We start from the raw sequence: 15,650 nt of genomic DNA on the forward strand, positions 1-15,650 counted from the left end.
TAACAACTGAATATAAATGAATCATAGCAACACAAACATCATACATTGAGATTACATGTTTACATTGTTTACAAACTTTACTTACTCAAAAGTTAATTACAACTACTAAAAGGGAGAAAAACATGATGCAACGCCACCTTCCCTCAAAATGTTTGAATACATGTTTACCGGTTTCTTGAGAATACAAGTGATTTTCAAAAGTCAACAATTAAGTTGGTGAGTTCATAAGCATTTTTGTATGAGAAGGATTTGTAATGGTTTCGTGTAAAAATGGTTTTGTATACTTCTAGAAAATCCGATATTTTCTTTAAAAACGAGTTATAAGTCTTATACTTAAGACTAAAATGTATGTATTTCCTTTGTATCTTTTCCTTATAAAGTGATAATGTATGTTTCCCGAAAATCCAATATTTTTGTGAGTATAAACTATAGTCTTAAACCCAAAGACCAAGAATGTAAGTAATGATGTACTGAGAAAATAGTATGTAGTTTTACCTTTTAATAAAACTAATGAAGTGTAAGTTACCTCGTAAACCAAGTAGTTTTGTCAATCCCTATGTAAGTTATTATAACCATGTTAATATGACTGATATGCCTGAACGATGTTCTTCAGGCATCGGAGTTGGTAGACATTTGTCACCCTAGAATTACCGGTCTAACTATAGTTAACAATTGAGGTGTGAGGTTATCAATCCCGTATAGATCTATACACAACTATCTCGCTCTCCCTCAAAGAGACTCTGGTTATAATACAAGACTTAAAGTTTACACTAGGTAGGTATGGTGATGGAATGTCTCACAAGAGCATCAACAGATTCATGTGAACTATAACTCTTTTTCCTTATAAAATGAAATAATTATATCTCTGAATAATTATATGGTTCTTCTGAACTGAAAGTGTGGTTTTGTGACTCCCAAACTATACCAATTATAATTTATCTTTGTTGAGACTATTTATATAATCTTTTATATAAATATGATGTTGTAATCTTGTCTAGTGTTCAAATATGTAATCAAAACATGATGTCTTTGGGTTGTAACCCACCAAAATAGTAAATAACTATAGTGTAACCATTTTTGCTAGAAAAGCTATCTTTTAATAAAAGTTTCCAAAACCTTGTAGTTTTACCAAATCATACTTTTCCTTATGATATTTGTATCATGTAATGAGTTATGTTTTTGTTAGCTTTGCATATCAAAATTAATATATTACAAATATTGTATAAAAACTAGTGGTATTCATAACTTGGGCAAATAAAGGTTTATACTTCAACATTAAGAAGTAACAAGCAAGCATTTATGTAATAAACCAAAATTTGACTTGTATTATCCTCCCTAAAAACATGAAAATCTAAAAAAAAAAAAAAAAAAAAAGAAGGTGTGGGTATGAACTCACCTTAAGTGGTTTTGTGGGTTGATTGAGGAGTTGGTGTGAAGATCTTCAAGCCTAAACTCTTGAAGGAGGATGATGAACTTTCTTGATAAAAATGTTATCCTAAGGTTTTTAACACATTTTAATGTGTGTAAATGGGATGAACTTTACATAAAGATGTATGTAATGCTAGGTAATCTCGAAATTACTTACCAAAATCTAAGAACAATGCTTGAAGATTTTTGGAACTTGGAAGCTTGGACTTGGTTATTTAAGAAGAATGAGGTTTACATGGAAATGGTTGTGTTTGTGGAAAGTAATTTTGGCCTTAAGATAAGGATAGAAATAATGTGATGCTTACTTGGTTAACTGTGGGTTAATACATGGATATTTGATGGGTAATTGTGTGGGATACCGTTATGTAATATTTCTTATTGGAAATGGGTGAGATATCATGTCATAAAGTCAACTTCTTCCCTTATATTCCAACGAAATTACCTTGTGAAGGATCCAATTGGTGATTTCGTTCAAGGCACACCAAAATCACCTTGTTCTTTATGAGATTTCGGTCCTAAGCATTTCCCCATGGTGTTTTCGGTCTTTTTGTGTTCTAGGTTGATGATTTCGGTCTTGGCAAACCGAAATCACATGTGAATGGCGTACTAGGCCAAACTTATAAAGTAATGTTTTTAAATTCATGATTTGTTCCCATTTAATTGGCTTGCTAGACCTTTAAGTGTTTACTACCAATATGATTTTCAAAGTATGTGTAAATGCATACATATATATATATATATATATATATACTTATACAAGTAATGCCCCCTTTTGGCTTCCAATGAATATTATTGCATCAAAGATATATATATATATATATATATATATATATATATAAGTTGTGGGTACACTTATACAAAAGACCCTTTAGACTTTGTTTGACCCAAATTTTTCTAGTTGTTACACGTGGCCCCTATTTAATCATCTTATCCCCCACTTGGACATTCTCTGATCTAGCCTCTACTCCCTCTAAACTTGAGAACGAAACCCTAGCTTGTGTATGAGAGATTTAAACCTTGGAAAGTGAATACTAAGTGTTTGGTGCTAGGCAGAAGATCATTTAAGAAGTGGTGGTGTAATCTAGCTTGTAGATCCATAAACTTCATCGTGTGCACGTTTTCAAGTTATAAAGTTCAAATCATTGAGCTTATATAGATAAATCGTGTTTAGTCTTCATTTTGGTTCTTTTGTCCCAAATATTGGATCTTTGTGAGTATGGAGAACTTCGGAGTTATTAAGCCGTCCTTTCAGGCATTCTAAGATGTCTTGAGTTATAAAAATGCTAGCTTAGCCATCTCCTTTCTTCCATGCAAGAGTTGTGGGGGGGGGGGGGGGGGGAGGGGGGGTTATGAAGTAAAAGTTATGGGTTTTGGGTTTTATCTCCTTGTAGCCATGAAAAAGGCTTAAAGTCAGAGACTTTATGTATTAAGATGTTCTTTAGGGTCCAGATATGTGTTTGAAATGGATGTCTTAAGGATTAATATGTTTTGCATGTAGAATATGTTAACAACTTACGTACGCTGAGCGTACACTTGGCTACGCCCCACATAGCCTTATGCGAGCCTGTTTTCTAGTGTTATGTTCTACGCCCAACGTAGACTCAAGTACGCCGAGCATACTGGCCAAGTTGACTTTTGTGGAATTTGAACAATTGAGTATTTTGTGGAATTTGTGAAGCGTAAAATGGTCTTTTACTCTAAGTGTGGACTAGGCTTGACTTGGGCTTAGTAGTATGTGTGAAAATACCTTAAATATTAATTAAGGTTAATTGGTGTATTCAATTAGTAGGATTCTAGTTCCGATAATTCAGGTGTGAGTTCTATCGGTCATCAGTTCAGGTGAGTCTCCTCACTAATTCATATATGTGTAGTAGAATAGTTGTATATATACTTGTGATTCCAAGTTGGGTCTAAGTGTTATTATTGTGTATGTGTTGTTTATATGTGTTGAGACTTCGTGTAGTCTCCAGGGTTGCTGATACCCTATGAGGCGTGTTATTTTTCCATTAAGACTTCAGGTAGTCTCTTCATGTGTTGTGTTGTATGTGATATCTTGGAGAACTCACTAAGATTTGTGCTTATAGTTGTTGATTAATGTGTTTCAGGTACTTTTGAGGATCGCGGGAAAGCGAAGGCTTAATTGTATATATTCGCTTTGGATATTTTGTTACTGGATATTTCGGGACACTCTGATATTTCGATGTGGAATTGTATTTGATAATATGACTTTTTATGGGATTGTTTTTATGATAACTGTTTTTTTGTGGATTCAAAAATGAAAATTTTGGTCTGAAAATTAATCATGCTAGTTTAATTTTGGATTAGGGACTAACCTCGCAAAGTTTTTGATAGTTGGACATATAGTACAATAAAGCAAGTTTGTTAAAATCGATATCTTATTTAAAATCGTTTGACGTTTTACAAGATCGTGATTGTAAAATCGGATCGGGATCGTAAGATCCTGCCAAAATGAACCCATATTCAAATGTGCTTGCAAGATAGTGTAATAAACTTTAACTTCTTAAGCATTACACATAATTTTTGTTGCTACAACCGTAAACATTGAGAATAAAACATTTTAATTAGAAATATGATTATTTTGATAATGTACAAGTAAGACATAATATCACAAATGGATTATTATGCGTATGTTGTGCCTAACTCGAGATGAATTGATAAAATAATGTGCTTTAAAAGATTTCTTGCAACTTGTGACGCTTGATTTCAAGTTGAATAAATGGATTTTTGATATCCAGTTATATAATAAAACTAAAAAAATGTGATCAGAATCATTTTTCAATTGTAGAATCTTAAAATCATAAGATCAAAATCGAGATTATACCAACCTTACAACAAAACCTAAATGTTAGGGACCTAACATGTATTTTTGTGATTAGTTAATGTCTCTTATTTGTGAAATTCAAATTAAGATGGATAAATAAACATTGGCGGATCATAGGATTCGATCCATTTTAGTCCGTCTTTAGAACTTACCCATTTTGACGCTTGTTCGAACTTGTATTCATCCATTTAAGCTATCCATTTTTGCCACTTATAGTCGAATATATTTAATAGGTATATGACCGTTTAACGGGTATATGGAGATTGGCATCGCATATATAGAAAAATATGTTCAAACATTATGTTAAAGTAGTATGATTCTAACTTTTGTCAATTGCATCAGATGCTCTATGATTTCTTTTACACCATCATCTATATGATTTCCTTTACACCATTATCATTTTTCATTTTCATTTTGTAACAATAACTAAAGTAATAATTGATCAAAAAATCAATAAATTAAAATGGTTTTTAAAATAACAAATTAAATAACCATGCAAAATAAGTTGAAGCCTAAATTACTGAAATTATCCTTGTGTTTGGTCAAAATCACGTGTTTGGTCTATTAACTTTTATTTTACATTTGGACTATTTATATAGTATGTTTTTATTTCATTTTTCATCACTGATAGATGTAAAAAGACTATATTGCCCTTGAATGTGTTTTTTATTTATTTTTTTTATCTATAATAGATTATTTATTAATTGAAAAACATAATTATTTATGTTAGGATTGTTGTAATTGAAACGAGTCTTGAAATATCATTTAGCGGGTAAGATAAACATATATATGTGGAGCATGCAAGTTTGGGATGAGTATGTAATTGGTAAGTAGTCATTGTTCTTAAGGACATTAGTATCGGTCAGGATACACAAATATAATGTTGACAATCAAGGATGATCGGTCAATTAAGAGAGTTTCGTTCATTAAGTACAAATACTTATGTTAATGTATATCTGTTCTATGATATTATTTATATTTTTTAATAAATAACAAATGTGAAATGTTAAGAAACCATAAAGTGTTTTACCAAAGAAAAATAAAAGAAAAATATAATGTTATTATTGGAAATATAAAATCAAATTATAATTTTAAAATCAATATATTTCTGGTTGTGTTCCTACGGACCTATCCGCTATAATAAAAAGTGGATGCAATTAATTTCTCTTTGTTCTCATGAACTACCCCTGTTGAACTACTTGTAGATTATCGATAATTTCACATCCAATCGTCATATTATTATGTAATCGTTATACAATTTATGCCAACCAAAAGACTTGATATAAATGGATTTAGAGAGAATTTCATATATGTCCCTTTTAAACTTTAAAATATCATATTTATCCAGCTTAATTTTTTAATATCATATTTACCCTTCACAAACCTTCAAAATATCATATTTGCCAAAATCATTTTCTATAATGTTTTTAATATTTTATAATATTTTTTATACCTTATAATTATTATAATAATTAGGAATTCTAACTATATTATCCATTATCTTTTTTTTTTTCTTATCATATAGGCCCTGTGGCTATGTTTGATGCAATTACCTTGGAGTTGTTTAAGCCTATTAAAATTAGTGTCAATCACATTTGATTTCTCATTTACTTTATGTAGATGCTTGGACAAGACAAAATGTTAAAATCTTCTTTTTATCTTAAAATGTTTTTATGACGTTTCAAGTATTTAGATCAATGTTTATAAATCAAAGATTTTTAGGTAGGTGTCGCTGATTTGGAGGTTCACAGTTTTGCAGCAACGACGGGGGTGTAAGGCTATTTGTTTTCCCATGTAAGTATCTTGGTATTCTGATTGGTTTAAACATGTCCCGTATTAAAACTGGGAGCCTATTTTCGATAGATTTAGATCAAAATTTAATGGTTAGAAATTTAAAATGATTTAAATGGGAGGGACGTATACTTTAGTTCGCTCAATGATTGGCTCTTTGGGTTATTATTATTTTTTTCTCTTTAAGATGCCGATTAAAGTTGTTGAGGTTCTCGAGTTTTCTAGAGCTAAATTATTTTTGGGGGTAGATTAAGATGAAAAACATATTCCGTGGGTTAAATGGAAGTTGGTTTATCTTCTAAAATTAATGGAGGGTTGGGAGTGGGAAGCTTGATGGTTTTAAATGAAGCGTTGCTGTTAAAATGCTGATGAAGGATGGTCAACAACCCAAATGCGTTATGGGTTCGAGTCGTTAGATCTATTCACGATCACAATGCACGGTTCAATATTGGTAAGCATTTTTCTGTCAAAGGTATTTGATCTTCTATTGTTGTAACGCCCGCGTTTCCAGGCTATCCATTATCGTTGATGTAATAGTCTAGGTTAACCTTGTAACTCTTTTTGAGTATTAATGATGAAATATTTGAGTATTATGTGAATTATATGATTTACGTGTTTGTTTTCTTAATTATTATGATTTAATGAATTAAGAATAAAATAAACGTCAAAATTAAAGTGTGATATAAGCCCGATATCTTTACATTAAGTTGTAGTGGCTGAAACAAGGATTTCGGAGATATAAGGAACGCTGAAATCCGAGTTATAACGAAGAAGTTATGACCTATCGAAGTTTCGCGACAGAACCGACACGACGCTGAGTGACGTAAAAAGTGAGTTTACGTTAGAGCGATAATTAGCCTTAGTGATATAAACGAAATTCGTAGAGTTCTTTAAACCGAGAGCATGCATAAAAAAGAACACCAAAATCTGACTTTGTATGAGGAAGTTATGATGTTCCGAAGTTTCAGCTTAGCAGTATGCACCCCGAAACTCTAATATGAGATCGTGTGATTTCTATCCGAAGCATTCTAAACGAGAATCGAAGATCTCATCATTAGTAGTGCAACGATAAAAAGACAGACGAAAACGGACATCAGATGAAGAAGTTATGAATTTATAACGGAGTTTTCCTGTCCCAGCCTACTAAAAATAAATAATAAAAATTAATTCAAAATTAGCTGACGGAGTCTAAACAAAAGTTGTAGAACGTAGTCTCACCTACGCGTGGATATAAAGAACGTCGAAAACGGAGTTCGTATGAGAAATATATGAATTTTTGAAGTTTATTAAATAATTAAAATATTAAATTTAAATATAAATTCGGATATTATCCGGAGGAGGAAGAGCCACCGGTCTGATTCGGATTACGCCTAGCGTAATGCCTCGGTACGGCCAACGTAATCCGAGGATTCAGACCTTATATAAAGGGTGCGAGGGTAGCAGAGTTCTTTGCCAATTTTCTTTCCTTCTCTCTCGTTTTTACCTCGTTTTTCGTGCAAGAAATATACCGAAGCCCCGGTATCATCCCCGAGACCCATAGTAAGTCCCGAAGCCCCAAAGATACCGAGAAGTAAAATTCCCGAGCCGAAGCTCTGCCCGCGAGAAGCTCGGTTTTGTGAAAATCTCCCAGTTTAACCGAAGAATACTACTTCTACAAGCCGTAGTGCTGTCCGATCATCTTCTGATCAAGTGAGTGTGTGGTTGCTTTCTTCTAACACATAAATATGAAGTATTTGCTTTGAAATACATCTTATGTGTATATATATTGTTGTTTATTTGAAGTGGGTGTATATTATTTTTCTTCTAACAGACTAATACAAAGTATTCTATATAAAATACGTGTTATGTGTTTATACATTATTTGTTTATTTAAAATAAATGTTGGATAAATGTTTTATTCAAATTTTAAACTGTATATGTATTTTTATCTACAAAAGTGTTGGGTAAAGCATGAGCATATAGTTGATGTGTGTTAAAATGAAGAGAGACCTCGATGTTATTGTTTTTGATTCAGTCATCTAGCGGAGTTTAGATGACGATCACGAACTTTTCTAGACAACCCCATGGAACACTAGCAGGCTCGCCACATGTAGGTGTTAATGAACTTGGGTGTTCATTCGTTGTACTCCATCCCCCTCATGGTTGCCTTATTTGACATATGTTGTTGGGAAACCCCCCGAAACATGTGTTGTCGCCCTGATGAAATATTCTTAGACCAGGTCCCTTGTGTTAGTTGTTTTAGGGACGTAAAGTGAGAATAATGAGAATGGGTAATTGGGTTATTGTTGGTTGGTGGAATTAAATATAATTATTTATTGTGGGTTGAAAACCCTATATGCTCACCAGGCTCTCAAGTCCGACCCACTCTGTTTTCTTTGTGTTATAAGTAGTGGCACCAGAGCATAAGTTGGATGACTTGTCAAGATTTTTTTTTTTTTTTTTGGATTATAGACCTGTTGTTATATTTAGTTGTTGTAATGTCTATTTTTTAATGTTTATGCTTTTGGTCTGTTTTTCGGAACATGACATCCCGAGTTTTGTTATATAATGAAAAATACATTTTTTAAGAAATGATTTGGTAAATCTTATTTTATCATATTTTGTTTTGGAACCTAATTCTGCAACTCTTTTGATCAAAGGATTACTCTGAAATTATTTTAAAAGCATAAATTAAATCGGTCTTTTCTGGCCGTGATGATTCAAACTATGTTGGATCGCCAAATGGAAGAAACGAGGCGTTTGCTTCGACAGAATCGTGAAGAACTGTCAATTCATGTGGAAGAGCCCGAAGTTAATGGAGGGCAGTCTGAAGGAGAGAACTTTAGTGGGATAATTGGTCAAGACAACCCACCGATAGTTCGACAAAACTACCAAGATGGAGGACATAATGGATTAGGATGCAAGTACAAGGAATTTTTGACTTGCAAACCATCGACCTTCACTGGAAAGGAGGACCTGATCAGAGCGATCGATTGGATCTCTGAAATAGAGTTAGCCTTCATGACTTGTGGTTGCAGAGGCAAGTTGCATACTACCTTTGCAGTGCGTTAGTTCCAAGGTGGAGTCGTTAATTGGTGGAACACTCTAGGGAAGACTTTAAGCCCTAATGAGCCACTGCAATTGTCATGGACAGAGTTCTTGGCGCAGTTCAAGCGCAAGTTATGCTCGGCTTAAAATCTACTTTAATTGGAAAACAAGTTTCTGACATTGACGAAAGGCAGCATTTCAGTTGATGAATACACAAATGCTTTCACAAACAAGATGGAGTTTGTTTTGCACATCGTTCCAGATGAGCTGACAAAGGTTGACCGATACGCAAAACGACTCCCATGGGAGTACGCGGTGCAAGTACATCAAGCACCTACTCTAGACACAACTATTTGGGTTGCCAAGTCTGTTGAGAATATAATCAAAGGGAGGACCACCGACAATGTTGAAGTTGGCGAAAAGAGAAATTTTGAAGGAACTTCAGGTTCCGGTAAGAAAAGTAAATTTTTGAAGTCTACTTCGAATAAGTTTGGAGGAAAAGGAGGCGAAGCGAAATGGTGTGAGAAGTGCAAGAAAAAGCACGTTGGGAAATGTAGGGAGAAAATAGCCTACTACAAGTGTGGAAAAACTGGGCATTATGCCAACGAGTGTCCGTCCAACAAGAGGATGTGTTTTGGATGTAACAAGAAGGGCACATTTTGAAAGACTGTCCGAAAAAAGAAAGAGGCATCAAAACCTAACATTCCACAAAAGCCGAAGGCGGGGGCATTCCATATGACACTAGAAGTTGTGATGGATGAAGCTGATGTCGCTTCAGGTACCTTTCTCGTAAACGAATTACCTCCTCAAATTTTGTTTGATTCTGGAGCCAACTACTCCTTTATTTCGCATGAGTTTGGTAGAAAACTAGCTTTGCGTGTTGATAGAGTAGATAATGCCTTATTAGTCGAAGTTGTGTAGCGCCCCGATTCCAGATATGAATTTAAATAAAGAATAATTGGCCTTATGTCCTACTCGGCGAGTTGGTTGCCCTACTCGTCGAGTAGAAACGGGAATAAAACGCGTGTTTAGTGACCTACTCGGCGAGTCCACTGAGGGACTTGGCGAGTAGGAGATGGCAGATGAAACCCTAAATTCTGGGGGTTTTACACCCTATTTAAAGGATCATTGGCCTCCACCAGCCTCCCCTTACTGCTTCTTGTCCCTCTCAAACCCTAAATTGTGTGTGTGTGTTCTTTGGTGTGTTCAAGCTTAGAGGAGTAACCTTGGAGAAGGAAGCACTTGAGGTAGCAAGGAAAAGCAAGGCCAAGAACTCGTGGGAAGCTAAGGGATTTCCTCAGTCATCACTCTCTGGAAGGTATTAGGTTGTTCCTTAAGCTCATTTCTCTTTTAACCTCTCTTGGATGGGTGTTATGAAGGGCTCTCCATGTTTAAGCTAAGATCTGAAGTTGTAACTTCAGATCTGGACTTCCCTTGACCTCTAGATTCATAAAGTTCCCAGCTTGTTCAAGGATAAGACTCTTCCAAGGTGTAGAACTCCATTAAGAGTTTAGGTTGATCATTTAGGGCCTTTAGAGCCTTGCATGTGCGTAAAGTTTGCAACTTTATGTGATAAACATGCCTTAGGAGCTTGGATCTGTAATCTGGGACCTTGCCATGGCTTAAAAAGCATCTGCATGCATTAAGAACTGCAAGGACTCGGCAAGTTGAATGAGAAACTCGGCGAGTCCGTTGAAGATGGCCATGAACTCGACGAGTTGGATGAACAACTCGGCAAGTTTGTTGAAGATTGCCTTGAACTCGGCGAGTTGTTAGAAGACTAGGCGAGTTGGCTAGGGTTTCTTCCAAATCTTGGCCACGTATGAACTCGACGAGTTAAAAGGGAACCTCGACGAGCCAATCAAGGATTTCACGACTTCATGAATTCAGGAAGAACTTGGCGAGTCGATGATCTGCACTCGGCGAGTCGAGTCAACATAGACTGTTGACTCTGACTGTGGACTTTGACTTGGACCAAGGGTTGAACAAATGAATTATGTTGGTTTCTGGTAATTGGGAGATTTATGAAAAAGGTTTTATGGTACATATAGGTGGTGGAGTTCGTGTTGGACCCGGGATTTGAGCTTTCTTATTTCCGACGACAGTTGCGAGGTGAGTTATCCTCACTATACTAAGGGGTCTAAGGCACCAAGGCTGGCCCATTGGATATGATATCCTAGTAGTTGTATTATGTTGAGTATGAGTTAGTTATGCATGCTAGTTGAAACGCTGTAGAGTAGGCCTGTGGGACTACCTGTGATACTGATTGATTGCCTCTATGTGCATTATTTGTTACGTGCTAATATGTTATGTGGGATGGGTTGAGGTCGTACTGCTCCGTGCGGTAGCCAACAAACCCTAGAGTATTCCAGATATGAGTTGAGGGCCCGGTAGGCATTCCAGACTCATACTGAGGACTTGGGAGCATTCCAAATACAAGATGAGGGCCCAGTAGGCATTCCAGACTCGTACTGAGGGCTTGGTGGCAATCCAGATGTGAGCTGAGGGCCCGATAGGCATTCCAGACTCACACTGTGGGCCTAGTGGTATTCCAGTCTGTTAAATTGTGGACCTGTTATGTGCTGTTCTGCTTAGTTTGTTATGATATGTTATGGTGTGACATGGTTATGTGGACTATATGCGTATCAGTATTTTGGGGGTAACTCACTAAGCTCTCGGGCTTACAGTTTCAGTTTATTGTTTCAGGTACCTCAGGGGATCGCAGCAAGGCGAAGGCATGATCGTACAGCTCCTCCTATTATGTTGTTTTTCTGGGAAAACTCTGATATAAATGTATTTTGAAAACAAAGTTGTAATGTTTTGATGAATTCGACATGTTTTGAAAGTTTAAATTTGGCTTAAATTTTTGGGTGTTACAAGTTGCTAGTGGCAGGTTTGTACCTGTTAGCCATCGTATGAAAAACATATTAATTGACTTGAATGGGAATAAGTTTCGCAAGGAATTATTGCCTATAGAAATTAATGTTTTCGACGTCGTTCTGGGAATGGATTGGCTTAGCGCCAATGATGCCGAGATATTGTGTAGAAAGAAGATAGTAAAAGTAAACCCGCCATGGAAATAATCATTTATGGTGTTTGGGGACAAACGCATAGTCAATTCTGGAATCATTTTGCTAATGAAAGCCAGAAAGTGTTTGGCCAAGAGATGTACATCATATCTAACATTCGTGATCGATGCTAAGAAGGAAAAGAAGAAGGTGCAGAGTATTCCAGTGGTGCGTGATTATCCAGAAGTATTTCCCGAAGATCTTTCGGGATTACCGCTTGATAGACAAGTGGAGTTCAGAATAAACTTGTTACCAGGAACCACGCCAATAGTAAAAGCACCGTACCGATTAGCACCAACAAAGATGAAGGAGCCGATGATGCAACTTCAGGAGTTATTGGACAAGGGTTTCTTTAGACTTAGTTCATCAATCTGGGGAGCTCCGATGTTATTTGTAAAGAAGAAAGATTGAAGCATGAGAATGTGCATTGATTACAGAGAGCTGAATAAGCCAACAATAAAGCATATATATATCCATTGTCGAGAATTGATGACATGTTCGATCAGCTACAATGCTCAATTTCATTTTCAAAGATCGACCTAAGGTCAAGATATCATCAGCTGAAAGTAAGAGAACAAGATATCGAGAAGAATTCATTCAGAACTAGATATGGACACTATAAGTTTTTGGTTATGTCGTTTGGACTAACCAATGCTCCAGCAACATTCATGGATTTAATGAACAGAGTTTGTAATCCGTTCCTTGATAATTCTGTGATAGTGTTCATAGATGACATTCTGATTTATTCGAAGAGCCAAGAAGAGCATGGTAGACTTTTGTGAGAAGTGCTGGAAGTCTTGAAGAAGGAGAAGTTGTATGCTAAGTTCTCCAAATATGATTTTTGGATTAGAGAAGTCCAATTCTTGGTTCATGTGGTCAACCAAGAAGGTATAATGGTTGATCCAACAAAGATCGAAACTGTGACGAAGTGGGAACAACCGAAAAGTCCACGGAGATCTGGAGCTTTTTAGGATTAGCCATATATTACTTAAGGTTTATCCAAGTCTTTTATTCAATCGCTACTCCATTAACAGCTTTGACCCACAAAGGAGCTACTTATACTTGGAGTGAGAAGCATAAGGAAGCATTCGAGAAGCTAAAGAAGACACTATGTGAAGCACCGATTCTTTCTCTACCTGATGGAGTCGAAGACTTCGCTATTTATAGCGATGCGTATGGTGTTGGGTTGGGTTATGTTTTGACCCAAAGAGAAAAGGTGATAGATAGCATATGCGTCTCGACAGCTAAAGGAGAATGAAAAGAACTACCCCACTCATGATTTGGAGCTGGCAGCAGTAGTTTTCGCTCTAAAAATATGGAGGCATTACCTCTATGGCACGAAGTACAAGCTTTTCACTGATGATAAGAGCCTCTAATATCTCTTTAATCGGAAAGAATTGAATATGAGGTAGCGACATTGGCTAGAGTTACTCAAGGACTACGACTGTGAGATAATTTATCACCTCGGTAAAGCTAATGTTGTCGCTGATGCTCTCAGTCGGAAAGTCAATATTGAGAGAAAAAGCCCAAGAGCGTTGAGAATAGAAGTTATCTCGACAATTGTGGAGAGTATAAAGAAAGCTCAAGAAGAAGCTTTAGAGAAGAATGATTGAAAGGAGGAACGTTTGGGTAAAACGTTAGTGTTCGGTATAAACAGTCACAGACTGAAGGTGTTCCAAGATCGGATTTGGGTACCTAAGTCCGGAGGAATAAGAGATCTTCAGATGGAAGAAGCTCACAAAACCATGTATTCGATCATCCCGGTAGCACTAAAATGTATAGGGACCTGAAACCATATTATTGGTGGCCGACGATGAAGCTTGATGTTGCAAAGTATGTGGCCGAGTGTGTGACATGTGCTAGAGTGAAGGCACAACATCAGAAACCGTATGGGAGTTTAGAACCTTTGCCCGTGCCTATGGGTAAGTGGGAAGACATTGCTATGTATTTTGTCACTAAACTGCCCAGAACAAAGAATGCTCACGACATGATTTGGGTGGTCGTTGATCGCTTCACTAAGAGTGCGCACTTCATAGTAGCCAGTGAGAAATGGTCTATGGATAAGCTTGTGAATTCTTACGTGAAGAAAATTGTGAGGCTTCACGGTGTTCCGTTAACAATTGTATCGGATCGTGATATCCGTTTCACCTCAAGGTTTTGGAAAAGTGTAGAAGTGGAAATGGGTACCAAGTTGTGTTTAAGTACAACTTACCATCCGCAGACAGATGGTCAGAGTGAAAGAACGATCCAAACACTTGAAAATATGCTGAGGGCATGTACCCTGGAATTCCTAGGTAAATCGGATGAACATTTACCTTTGGTAGAATTTTCCTACAATAATAGTTTCCACTCGAGCATAAAGATGGCACCTTATCAAGCTTTGTACGGACAGAAGTGTCGTACGCCGTATTGTTGGTTTGAGGCTAGGGAAAAGCAGTTTATGGGACCAGAGATGGTTCATCAAACAACTAAAAAGCTGAAATAATCAGGGAAAGAATGTTAGCAGCTCAGGATCGTCAAAAGAGCTATGCTGACAAAAAGAGAAGACCGATGACTTTCGAAGTTGGAGATTCGGTTTTGCTTAAAGTCTCGTCGTGGAAGGGACTTATAAAATTTGGTAAGAGGGGAAAGTTGAGTCCAAGGTTTATTGGACCGATTAAAGTTCTTTATAGGATTGGGAACCAAGCTTACAAACTCGAATTTCCTGAAGAACTAGATGGTATTAATAACACTTTTCATGTGTGTTATTTGAGGAAATTCACGGGAGAAGTTCCCGACATTATTCCAATATCTGAGTTAAGATTGGATGAGAACAAAAGGTTGATCGAAGAACCGGAGGCAATTGTTGACCGAAAGACTAAGAAGCTTCGACACAAGTTGGTCGAATTGGTGATTGTCCGTTGGAAACATAAGAATGGGTCAAATCTCACCTAGAAAACGGAGAGTGACATGTTGAGTCACCATCCGCATTTGTTTGTTGATGTGTGATTCTGGGGACGGAATCATCCTAAGGGGGAGAGAATTGTAACGCCCGCATTTCCAAGCTAGGCATTATCGTTGATGTAATAGTCTAGGCTAACCTTGTAACTCTTTTTGAAGTATTAATGATGAAATATTTGAGTATTATGTGAATTATGTGATTTACGTGTTTGTTTTCTTAATTATTATGATTTAATGAATTAAGAATAAAATAAGCGTCAAAATTAAAGTATGAGATAAGCCCAATATCTTTACATTTAGTTGTAGTGGTTGAAACAAGGATTCCAGAGATATAAGGGATGCTGAAATCCGAGTTATAACGGATAAGTTATGACCTGTCGAAGTTTTGCGACCGAACCGACACAACGTTGAGTGACGTAAAAAGTGAGTTTACGTTAGAGCGATAATTATCCTTAGTGATCTAAACGAAAGTCGTAGAGTTCGTTAAAATGAGATCATGCATAAAAAAAACGCCCAAATCTGACTTCGTATGAGGAAGTTATGATTTTCCGATG

This window comes from Lactuca saligna, chromosome 3, assembly GCF_052625555.1.
Source record: "Lactuca saligna cultivar CGN05327 chromosome 3, ASM5262555v1, whole genome shotgun sequence".
NCBI lineage: Eukaryota > Viridiplantae > Streptophyta > Magnoliopsida > Asterales > Asteraceae > Lactuca > Lactuca saligna.